This window comes from Triticum aestivum, chromosome 1D, assembly GCF_018294505.1.
Source record: "Triticum aestivum cultivar Chinese Spring chromosome 1D, IWGSC CS RefSeq v2.1, whole genome shotgun sequence".
Classification (NCBI taxonomy): Eukaryota; Viridiplantae; Streptophyta; class Magnoliopsida; order Poales; family Poaceae; genus Triticum; species Triticum aestivum.
The window spans coordinates 100,355,428-100,367,655 of NC_057796.1; positions in this window are offsets into that span (position 1 = coordinate 100,355,428).

The following is a 12,228-nucleotide window of genomic DNA, read 5'->3' on the forward strand; positions in this document are numbered from 1 at the left end:
GTAACACAGGCAATAACCCTTTCTTTGACTGATCCATTTTGAACTTCTTCAAAACTTTATCAAGGTATGTGCTTTGTAAAAGCCCAATTAAGCATCTTGATCTATCTTTATAGATCTTGATGCCCAATATATAAGCAGCTTCACCGATGTCTTTCATTGAAAAACTTCTATTCAAGTATCCTTTTATGCTATCCAGAAATTCTATATCATTTCTAATCAACAATATGTCATCCACATATAATATTAGATATGCTACAGAGCTCCCACTCACTTTCTTGTAAATACAGGCTTCTCCAAAAGTCTGTATAAAACCATACGCTTTTATCACCTCATCAAAGCGTATATTCCAACTCCGAGATGCTTGCACCAGTCCATAAATGGATCGCTGGAGCTTGCAGAATTTGTTAGCACCTTTAGGATCGAAAAAACCTTCTGGTTGCATCATATACAACTCTTCTTTAAGAAATCCATTAAGGAATGCACTCTTGCCGTCCATTTGCCAGATTTCATAATCATAAAATGCGGCAATTGCTAACATGATTTGGACAGACTTAAGCATCGCTACGGGTGAGAAGGTCTCATCGTAGTCAACTCCTTCAACTTGTCGAAAACCTTTCGCGACAAGTCGAGCTTTGTAGACAGTAACATTACCATAAGCGTCAGTCTTCTTCTTGAAGATCCATTTATTCTCTATGGCTTGCCGATCATCGGGCAAGTCAACCAAAGTCCATATATACTTTGTTCACATACATGGATCCCATCTCAGATTTCATGGCCTCAAGCCATTTTGCGGAATCTGGGCTGATCATCGCTTCCTCATAGTTTGTAGGTTCGTCATGGTCTAGTAACATGACTTCCAGAATAGAATTACCATACCACTCTGGTGCGGAACGTGCTCTGGTTCACCTAAGAGGTTCGGCAGTAACTTGATCCGAAGTTTCATGATCATTATCATTAGCTTCCTCACTAGTTGGTGTAGGCATCACGGGAACGGTTTTCTGTGATGAGCTACTTTCCAATTTGAGAGAAGGTACAATTATCTCATCAAGTTCTACTTTCCTCCCACTCACTTCTTTCGAGAGAAACTCCTTCTCTAGAAAGGATCCATTCTTAGCAACAAAGGTCTTGCCTTTGGATCTGTGATAGAAGGTGTACCCAACAGTTTTTGTTGGGTATCCTATGAAGACGCACTTCTCCGATTTGCGTTCGAGCTTACTAGGTTGAAACTTTTTCACATAAGCATCGCAACCCCAAACTTTAAGAAACGACAGCTTAGGTTTCTTGCCAAACCACATACGGTGTCGTCTCAACGGATTTAGATGGTGCCCTATTTAAAGTGAATACAGTTGCCTCTAATGCATAACCCCAAAACGATAGTGGTAGACCGGTAAGAGACATCATAGATCGCACCATATCTAATAAAGTATGGTTACGACGTTCGGACACACCATTACGCTGTGGTGTTCCAGGTGGCGTGAGTGGTGAAACTATTCCACATTATTTTAAATGAAGGCCAAACTCGTAACTCAAATATTCGCCTCCGCGATCAGATCATAGAAACTTTATTTTCTTGTTATGATGATTCTCCACTTCACTATGAAATTCTTTGAACTTTTCGAATGTTTCAGACTTGTGTTTCATTAAGTAGATATACCACTTTTCGAATGTTTCAGACTTGTGTCTCATTAAGTAGATATACCCATATCTGCTCAAATTATCTGTGAAGGTCAGAAAATAACGATACGCGCCGCGAGCCTCAACATTCATTGGACCGCACACATCGGTATATATTATTTCCAATAAGTCAGTAGCTCGCTCCATTGTTCCGGAGAACGGATTTTTAGTCATCTTGCCCATGAGGCATGGTTCGCAAGCATCAAATGATTCATAATCAAGTGATTCCAAAATTCCATCCACATGGAGTTTCTTCATGCGCTTTACACCAATATGACCTAAACGGCAGTGCCACAAATATGTTGCACTATCATTATCAACTTTGCATCTTTTGGCATCAATAGTATGAATATGTGTATCACCACGATTGAGATTCAACAAAAATAGACCACTGTTCAAGGGTGCATGGCCATAAAAGATATTACTCATATAAATAGAGCAACCATTATTCTCTGATTTAAATGAATAACCGTCTCGCATTAAACAAGATCCAGATATAATGTTCATGCTCAATGCTGACACCAAATAACAATTATTCGAGTCTATAACTAATCCCGAAGGTATATGTAGAGGTAGCGTGCCGACGGCGATCACATCGACCTTGGATCCATTCCCGACGAGCATCGTCACCTCGTCCTTAGCCAATCTTCGTTTAATCCGTAATCTTTGTTTCGAGTGACAAATATGAGCAACCGAACCGGTATCTAATGCCCAGGCACTACTACGAGCATTAGTAAGGTACACATCAATAACATGTATATCAAATATACCTTTGTTCACTTTGCCATCCTTCTTATCCGCCAAATACTTAGGGCAGTTCCGCTTCCAGTGACCAATCCCTTTGCAGTAGAAGCACTCAGTTTCAGGCTTAGGTCCAGACATGGGATTCTTCCCGGGAGTGGCAACTTGCTTGCCATTCTTCTTGAAGTTCCCCTTCTTTCCTTTGCCCTTTTTCTTGAAACTAGTGGTCTTGTTAACCATCAACACTTGATGCTCCTTCTTGATTTCTACCTCCGTAGCTTTAAGCATTGCGAAGAGCTCGGGAATTGTGTTTTCCATCCCTTGCATATTATAGTTCATCATGAAGCCTTTGTAGCTTGGTGGCAGTGATTGAAGAACTCTGTCAATAACACTATCATCTAGAAGATTAACTCCTAGCTGAGTCAAGTGGTTATGATACCCAGACATTTTGAGTATGTGTTCACTGAGAGAACTGTTCTCCTCCATCTTGTAGCTATAGAACTTGTTGGAGACTTCATATCTCTCAACTCGGACATTTGCTTGAAATATTAACTTCAACTCCTGGAACATCTCATATGGTCCATGACGTTCAAAACGTCTTTGAAGTCCCGATTCTAAGCCGTAAAGCATGTCACACTGAACTATCGAGTAGTCATCAACATGCGATTGCCAGGCGTTCATAACGTCCGTAGTTGCTGGAGGGGGTGGCACACCTAGTGGTGCATCAAGGACATAATTCTTCTGTGCAACAATGAGGATAATCCTCAAGTTACGGACCCAGTTCATGTAGTTGCTACCATCATCTTTCAACTTAGCTTTCTCTAGGAACACATTAAAATTCAAGGGAACAGAAGCACGTGCCATTGATCTACAACATAGATATGCAAAAACTATCAGGACTAAGTTCATGATAAATTAAGTTCAATTAATCATATTACTTAAGAACTCCCACTTAGACAGACATCCCTCGAGCCATCGAAATGATCACGTGATCCAAATCAACTAAGCCATGTCCGATCATCACGTCAGATGGAGTAGTTTTCAATGGTGAACAACTCTATGTTGATCGTATCTACTATATGATTCACATTCGACCTTTCGGTCTCCAGTGTTCCGAGGCCATGTCTGTACATGCTAGGCTAGTCAAGTTTAACCCGAGTATTCCGCATGTGCAAAACTATCTTGCACCCATTGTATGTGAACGTAGAGCTTATCACACACGATCATCACGTGGTGTCTCGACACGACGAACTGTCGCAACGGTGCATACTCAAGGAGAAAACTTACACCTTGATTTTAGTAAGGGATCATCTTATAATGCTACCGCCGTACTAAGCAAAATAAGATGCATAAAAGATAAACATCGCATGCAATCAAAATATATGACATGATATGGCCATCATCATCTTGTGCCTTTGATCTCCATCTCCAAAGCACCGTCATGATCCCCATCGTCACCGGCTTGACACCTTGATCTCCATCGTAGTGTCGTGGTCGTCTCGCCAACTATTGCTTCTACAACTATCGCTAACGCATAGTGATAAAGTAAAGCAATTACATGGCATTTGCATTTCATACAATAAAGCGACAACCATAAGGCTCCTGCCAGTTGCCGATAACTTTTACAAAACATGATCATCTCATACAACAACGTATATCACATCATGTCTTGACCATATCACATCACAACATGCCCTGCAAAAACAAGTTAGACGTCCTCTACTTTGTTGTTGCAAGTTTTACGTGGCTGCTACGGGCTTCTAGCAAGAACCATTCTTACCTACGCATCAAAACCACAACGGTGATTTATCAAGTTTGCTGTTTTAACCTTCAACAAGGACCGGCCGCAGTCAAATTCGATTCAACTAAAGTTGGGAAACATACACCTGCCAGCCACCTTTATGCAAAACTAGTTGCATGTCTCTCGGTGGAACCGGTCTCATGAACGTGGTCATGTAAGGTTGGTCCGGGCCGCTTCATCCAACAATACTGCCGAATCAAAATAAAACATTGGTGGTAAGCAGTATGATGAAAACCGCCCACAACTCTTTGTGTTCTACTCGTGCATATCATCTACGCATAGACTTGGCTCTGACACCACTGTTGGGAAACATAGCATGCAATTTCAAAAAAAATTCCTATGCTCACGCAAGATCTATCTAGGAGATGCATAGCAACGAGAGGGGGAGAGTGTGTCCACGTAACCTCGTAGACCGAAAGCAGAAGCGTTTGACAACTTGATTGATGTAGTCGAACTTCTTCTCGTTGCGACCGATTAAGCACCGAACATATGACACCTTCGTGTTCTGCACACGTTCAGCTTGATAACGTCCCTCGAACTCTTGATCCAACAAAGTGTCGAGGGAGATTCCGTCAGCGCGACGGCGTGGTGATGGTGATGGTGAAGTGGTCAGCGCAGGGCTTCGCCTAAGCACTACATGAATATGACCGGAGTCGTAAACTGTGGAGGGGGGCGCCGCACACGGCTAACAATGGTTGGTGTGTGTTCTAGGCGCCCCTCCCCACGAGGAGGGAGGGGGAGAGAGGCATCCTAGGGCGTGCCCAAGTAGGAGGAATCCTACTTGGGCCCCTAGTCCAATTCGGCCTCCCCCTTTTCCTTTTACCGGAGGGGGAAAAGAGGGAAGAGGGAAGGAGGAAGGAAAGAGGGGGCCGAACCCCCACCTCCTTCCCCTATTCGTCCTCCTACTATAAGGGGGGCACCCCTTGTGGGCTGGTGTGCTCCCCTCCTATGGCCCATATGGCCCATATCTTCCCCCGGGGGGTTCCGGTAACCCCCCTGGTACTCCAATATTTACCTGATACATCCCAGAACACTTCCGGTGTCCGAATACTATCATCCTATATATCAATCTTTACCTCCCGACCATTTAATGACTCCTCGTCACGTCCGTGATCTCAACCTGGACTTCGAACAACATTCGGTCACCAAATCACATAACTCATATAATACAAATAATCATTGTACGTTAAGCGTGCGGACCCTAAGAGTTCGAGAACTATGTAGACATGACCGAGACACCTCTCCGGTCAATAACCAATAGCGGAACCTGGATGGTCATATTGTCTCCCACATATTCTACGAAGATCTTTATCGGTCGAACCGTTATGACAACATACGTTATTCCCTTTGTCATCGGTATGTTACTTGCCCGAGATTCGATCGTCGGTATCTTCATACCTAGTTCAATCTCGTTACCGACAAATCTCTTCACTCGTTCTATAATGCATCATCCCAAAACTAACTCATTAGTCACATTGCTTGCAAGGCTTCTTATGATGTGCATTACCGAGAGGGCCAAGAGATACCGCTCCGATACTCGGAGTGACAAATCCTAATCTCGATCTATGCCAACCCAACAAACACCTTGGAAGATATCTGTAGAACATCTTTATAGTCACCCAGTTATGTTGTGATGTTTGATAGCACACAAGGTGTTCCTCCAGCATCCGGGAGTTGCATAATCTCATAGTCAAAGGAATATGTATATGTCATGAAGAAAACAATAGCAATAAAACTTAATGATCATTATGCTAAGCTAAGAGATGGGTCTTGTCCATCACATCATTCTCTAATGATGTGATCCCATTCATCAAATGACAACACATGTCTATGGTTAGGAAACTTAACCATCTTTGATTAACGAGCTAGTCTAGTAGAGGCTTACTAGGAACACTATGTTTTGTCAATGTACAGGGGCGGAGCCAGGATTTTGGTATAGGGGGGGGGGGGCAAGTTGAGTTGAAAAAAATTGTCCAGAGCGAAGAAATAACTTCCTTAATAATATGTCATTTTGAGGCCATAAAACATGGATACATTTGTACAGTATTAGTTTACATTTAGCTCTACCATTATCAATGACATGAAAAAATTAACAAATTCATCCAAAGAAAACTTAGCCACTAATTTTATTCAACGTATATTTTTATGCAATACCAAAGAAGTTTTGTCCTATTTAGCGGCACTTAGAAAACAAATAAGCTTTAGACTGTTTGAGGGTGATTTCTATATTCATAACTGCCCAAACGCAAGCTTCAGAAACGGCCTCACAACACAAACATAAGAACTGAATCTGATGTATAATTTAGACACATCAAGAACTAAAATCTGATGTATAATTTTGACACATACAAGAACTAAAATCCCTTATAGAATTAGCATCACGATAGAAGCATTGAGAGAGATCAATACAGTAATCGGTAATGCTACTGCTAACCTTATCTAATTCCTTCCGGACTGAAGAATTGACAAGGGCAGCCTGAGGACATAGCTTTTTTTTCCATTGCGGCACATGCGGTTTCAATATAATCCCAAGCAGGAAGGGGCAGCGGGGCACAGGGAGGAGCGGAGGCGGCAGTAGGGGCGTAGGGTGGGCAGCGGCGCAACGCCAATTAGACGCGTGAATGACGGGTGAGGCTAATTATGCAGGGCCTGGAAGACCTTTTTTCGAGAATTGGGCCTGGAAGACTGACGGGAGGAAGTCATCTGTCCACTTGTGGGCTGTCTCATGGGCTTTTTCTTCTTTTCTCGTTTTATTACGCGTGTGATGGGAGGGGCCAAGTACGTGCAATTGTATGATTTTCGCTAATTAATCGCTACCTGCTAAACGTTCCTTCGATCATTGGGGGGGGGGGGGGCAGGCCCCTGCTCGCCCCCCTTGTCTCCGCCACTGTCTATGTATCCACACATGTATCAAGTTTCCGGATAATAAAATTCTAGCATGAATAAAAAAATATCATGATATAAGGAAATATAAATAACAACTTTATTATTGCCTCTAGGGCATATTTCTTCATGAATAATAAACCTTTATCATAAATAAGGAAATATAAAATAACAACTTTATTATTGCCTCTAGGGCATATTTCCTTCAGGTAGTGTACCGGTGAAAGTGCAATCATGCCCTTAATTGTATTTTGATGTTGATGACAACATGCATTTTGGGACTAATCATGTTTATCGAGTATTTCTCAGGATTATGTCTCAAGGGCTATGTGTGTGTGTGGATCATGACTACGGACATAAAGCATCTATATATACTTATACCACTCAAGAGCAGAGACACAAGACAAAGATAAAAAGCTTCAGATCCTTATTTTCAGGTTGTTCTTGAGTACAGGGATCCCGCACTATTAAGAGGGGGTCGTTGGATTTCGCGAAAGGACTTGCTCAAACCCACAAAATTCCTCTTATACCATCTCAAGTTTCTTCCTCTAACTTGTGCACAAATGGTAGTATGCTTCTTAGCTATTTGGTCCTACTACCACCGGACGTCCGAAGTCTATGGACGTCCGGTCCCTCTTGACCTACCGGACATCCGACCCTCTCCAGTCGTCTGGTATATCTTCACAGAACGAATATTAGCGGAAGACCGATCACACCGGACGTCCGGTCACCGGACGTCCGCTCATCTCCGGATATCCGGTGCACTTCAATAGAACTGATATTAACGGATATCCGACAAACACCGGACGTCCGGGCTCCGGACGACCGGCGCCTTCCGGACGTCCGCTGCCTGTGCGTCCCACTACACACCTGTATCTGTGGTTGGTGTCCAGCCACCGAACGACCAGCCGCCTGCCGGACATCCGGTCCTCTGTGTGTCACCAGTCGTCCGGTAGCCACCGGACGTCCATCAGCGTTAAGTGGCCCAACGGTCTGTTTTGTTCTCACACTATATATATCATTCCCCCTCTTCCGGGAGGAGGTTAACCATTCACTTTGAGCTTGCCAAGAACACTCTTCACTCACTCTCTCAATCCTCTACACCAAATCCTAGATCCCCAAGTGATTTGGGAACATTTGAGAGAAGTTCTCCAATCAAGTGATAGATCCACTCCATCCCCTTCTTTGCACCAAAGGAATTCGTGATTTGCGCAAGTCTTGAGCTTTTCCCATCGATCTTGTTACTCTTGGAGTTTGGAGACTCCTAGGCGGTAGGAGTCTTTCGGAGAGGAATCAACCTTTGTGATTTCCCCCGGAAAAGTTTGTGAGGGTTTGGAGACCACCCCAAGGTCTACCACTAGTGGTTGAGAAACGCCTCCGTGGTGTTGTCTTAAAGGGAGAATAGGGTGAGCCTTCATGGCGTTGGTGTGCCTTCGTGGTAACATCCACCTCTCTAACGGTGACGTAGCTTCCCTACAAGGAAGTGAACATCGGCATACATCCTTGTCTCCCGGAGTTGCGGTTATTCCTAACCCTAACTCTCTACTTGTGGTTACTTGTCTCTTAGCACTTACTTTTATCATATTGTGCTTGCCTACTTACATACTTGCTTTACTTGCTTAGCACTTAGTACTACACTTGCAATTGTTAGGCTCACCTTTACATTTTGCATTATTGCCTAAAATTGCTAAGTCACAATTAAAATTTGTAATTGTACCTATTCACCCCCCCCCTCTAGGTCCATCTCGATCCTGTCAATTGGTATCAGAGCCTCGTGCTCTATTCTTGTGGCTTAACCACCCTAGAGAGAGATGAACCCCGATGGGACTCCCCTTGTTGTTGATCCGAAGGATAAAGGCGAGGCTTCTTCCGAATTCAAGTCCTTTACTTCTGAGGATCTGGAACGGGCCCTTGCTAAGCAAAAAGAGGATCATGATTCTTCTCTTGAGGCCTTGGTCCAAATGAGGATAGCCACATTGTCCACGGTGCTTGCACCACTTTCGGGTGGTGCGGCTTCGAGGCCAACGGTGCCTACTCCGTCACTTGGTCAACAACCTCCTAGCAATGAACACTCTAGTGTTCCTTGGCTTTATGCAAGACCCCAAGTTGAGAAACCGAAATATAACCCTCAAGGCAAACCTCCTTTACTTGATGCCACTTCCGATTTTGCCTTGTGGAGAGTTGCTATGCAGGATCATCTTCGATACGGAAACGATGAGATGCTAGAGATCTTGGAGTATGGTTACCATGTGGTTGATCCAAAGAATCCTACACCAAGAGAAATTTATGACAAGAATCTCAATGAAACTGCAATCATGTGTATAAGGAGAGGTATGGTTGAAAAGCAAAGGAGACCTTTCATACACATCACAAGTGCAAAGGAACTATGGGAAAGTATTATAAGATCCAAGACCGGTACCTCCACCCTCCGGAGTGCTCAATATGAAATTGCCAAGGGGCAATTGCAAAACTTTTGTATGGAGAAAGGTGAAACTCCCAATCAACTCCTTGAGCGTCTCATGACTCTCACCGCTGATATTGAGTCGTGTGAGTGTGACAAGACACAAGATGGATTCAACATGACTAAGCGATTCCTTGTGGACAAGTTGCTCCATGCTCTTGCTCCATATCACCATCAAATGGTATGGGACATAAGACAACACCATGCCTTCAAGGAAATGACTACAGATGACATCATATCCACTTTCTAACTATTTGAAGAGTCAAAGGCAAATGCTACAAAACATCTTGCCATGCATGGTACTCCATCGTCAAAGATCAATCTTGCATTGAAGGCCAAGCATGTATGTGAAGATGAGCAAAGTGAAGAAGAAGATGATGATGATGATGAAGAAGATGGTGATGAGGTTGAATCCGATGAGGGCCCTTCATATGAAGACATGGCTCTCTTTGTCAAAAAGTTTAGCGCGGGAAAATTCAAGGGAAGATTTCAAAAGAAGCAAGTAAGAAAATGCTACAACTGTGAAGAAACCAACCACTTCTCCAACGAGTGCCCTTATGAGAAGAGAGAAGATAAACCAAGGTTTCCCAAGACCTTTCCCAAGAAGAAGTTGCCAAATCCTTTGAACTCCAAGCTCAAGAAGAGAGATGGGAAAGCAATGGTTGCTCAAGAAGAATCCGATCCGGATGATGTTAGTGGTGTTGCCGGAGTTGCTCAAGATTCTCAAAACACATTGAGGCTAGTCAACAGGAGTGGTGATGTTGTCACCTACAACTACATGAAGGACTACAAGGGCAACGCTCACAAGTGCCTCATGGCGAAGGCCGTGGTAGAAGATGGAGAGGACCAACACTCTCCTGACAAGGTCAAGGTAACTCCACGATCAAACCCTCCTCTTTTCACTCCTCCTACTCCTAGTGATGAGTATCTTGATGCGGAGGATAGTTATGAGGATGATGATATAAATGATCCTATGCTTGCTAAACTAAATAAGTTCATGTGCTCCCTTAAAGGAAAGAAGCTCACTACGTTTCGTATGCTTATGGAGATGGTGAGTAAGCACACCATTTCCATTAAGGAACTCAAAACCCTCGTCACCGAGGAAAAGGAAAAATATGAAATCCTTGAGCAAAAAGTCCAATATGAGGAAGCACGAAATGATGAACTATGCTTAAAAATTGGTGCAAACATTGATGTTCATACTAAAGATCTTGCCTCCTTGAAAAAGGCTATTGACTCTTGCGAAGAGTTGACGAATGATAAAAGTAAGCTTGAGAAGTCAAATGCTTCTCTCTCTAAGGACTGTGAGCTCCTATCTATGTCCCTCAAGACTAAGGAAGAAGAGCTCACCCTTCTTGCAAAGAGTTTTGAGACACTCAAGCTTACTTATCTTGAAACTCTAGCCAAGGCTTACTCTTCTCCTATTATCAATGTTGATGCTTGTTCTACTAACTCTAGTAGTGATCTAGCATCTATTCTTGAGGAGAACCGTTTTCTCAAGGCTCAAATCAAAAAAGGGCTCATGACATGTTCCCAAGGGCAAAAGAACCTTAATGAGGTGTTGAGCCAACACAATGAAATGTTTGCCAAAGAGGGACTCGGGTTTGACCCAAGCACAAGCAAGAAGAAGATGTCCTCTCAAAAGTGCACTACCCCCCTAAAAGAAACTTTTGTACAAGAAGGGCACAAGGAAAAAGGTAAGGTTGTTAGTGGGAAGGCCACAAGGGGCATGCCCACTCTCAACAAGCCAAAAGAGTTCATGCCTCCATCCTATGTACTTCGTAAGACTAAGGATGGAGAAGTTTATGCAAAGTTTGTTGGTCCTCGAAATGCATTTCGGTTTTATGCTATTTGGGTCCCTAAGACCCTTGTGACTAACTTGAGAGGTCCCATTGCAAAATGAGTGCCTCTAACCAAGTAATAATTGTGTGTAGGTTGCCTTCTCCGGTGGAGTAAAATGGGTGATTGATAGTGGATGTACAAATCATATGACCGGAGACATCAAATTGCTCTACGATTTCATGGAAGCTATTCAACCATTTATGAGCATTATGTTTGGTGGAGGATCAAAAGGACAGGTACTCGGTTTGGGTAAGGTGGCTATCACAAATGACATGTCTCTTGCAAATGTCATGCCTCTTGCAAATGTCATGCTTGTCCAATCCCTTAAATATCATCTGCTTTCTGTTCGCCAATTGGCTTCTGTTGGTTATGATACACTATTTGGACTAACGGATGTCCCTTTTGAGAAATATCGTGTGTGTAGTGCATGCATAGCCGGGAAGCAACATCAATCAAAGCACCCACCCAAGAATATTGAGTCTACTTCAAGGCCTTTGGAGCTCCTTCATGTGGATCTCTTTGGGCCTCCTTCATGGGATAGTCTTGGTGGGAAAAAGTATGGACTTGTCATTGTTGATGATTACTCAAGATACACATGGGTGTTTTTCCTCAAGTCCAAGGACGAGACGAAGATCACCTTCATTGATTTTTTCCAAGCAAGCACAACGCAAGTTTGACAAAGAAATCATGGCAATAAGAAGTGATAATGGTTCTGAGTTCAAGAATTACACCTTGGAAGGATTTCTTAGTGATGAAGGGATTGAACATCAATATTCTGCACCATACACCCCTCAACAAAATGGTGTTGCAGAAAGGAAGAATCGTA